This window comes from Bison bison, unplaced genomic scaffold, assembly GCF_000754665.1.
Source record: "Bison bison bison isolate TAMUID 2011002044 unplaced genomic scaffold, Bison_UMD1.0 scf7180017845696, whole genome shotgun sequence".
Classification (NCBI taxonomy): Eukaryota; Metazoa; Chordata; class Mammalia; order Artiodactyla; family Bovidae; genus Bison; species Bison bison.
In genome coordinates, this window is record NW_011476269.1 from 6,604 (window position 1) to 7,021 (window position 418).

General features: G+C 42.3%; 1 protein-coding gene across 1 annotated transcript in view; it reads left to right on the forward strand.

The window, feature by feature from the left end:
• LOC104986240 (cytoplasmic tyrosine-protein kinase BMX) overlaps nucleotides 1-418 on the forward strand; it is a gene marked incomplete at its 5' end in the record, with an annotated part of 17,502 nt that overhangs the window by 5,278 nt on the left and 11,806 nt on the right. The window lies entirely within an intron of this gene.

The following is a 418-nucleotide window of genomic DNA, read 5'->3' on the forward strand; positions in this document are numbered from 1 at the left end:
TCCTGCTTGGCAGGCAGATCTCTTTACCACTGAGTCACCTGGGAAGCCCATGTCATGTAGTTACTATTTTCTAATCTATTAACAAAAAATGACATCCTAACTCAAAATGAAGCTTTTTTAAAAGAAAAGAAAATCACAACTAATCTCAGTTCTCTAATATGACAACTGTTTTCATTTTACTAATGAAATGTTTAGACATCAGTTAGATGCTTTAAAATAGAAGTGACTGCTCTTAGGATATGCTGCTGCTGCTGCTGCTGCTAAGTCGCTTTAGTCGTGTCTGACTCTGTGCGACCCCAGAGACGGCAGCCCACCAGGCTTCCCGTCCCTGGGATTCTCCAGGTAAGAACACTGGAGTGGGTTGCCATTTCCTTCTCCAATGCGTGAAAGTGAAAAGTGAAAGTGAAGTCGCTCAGTC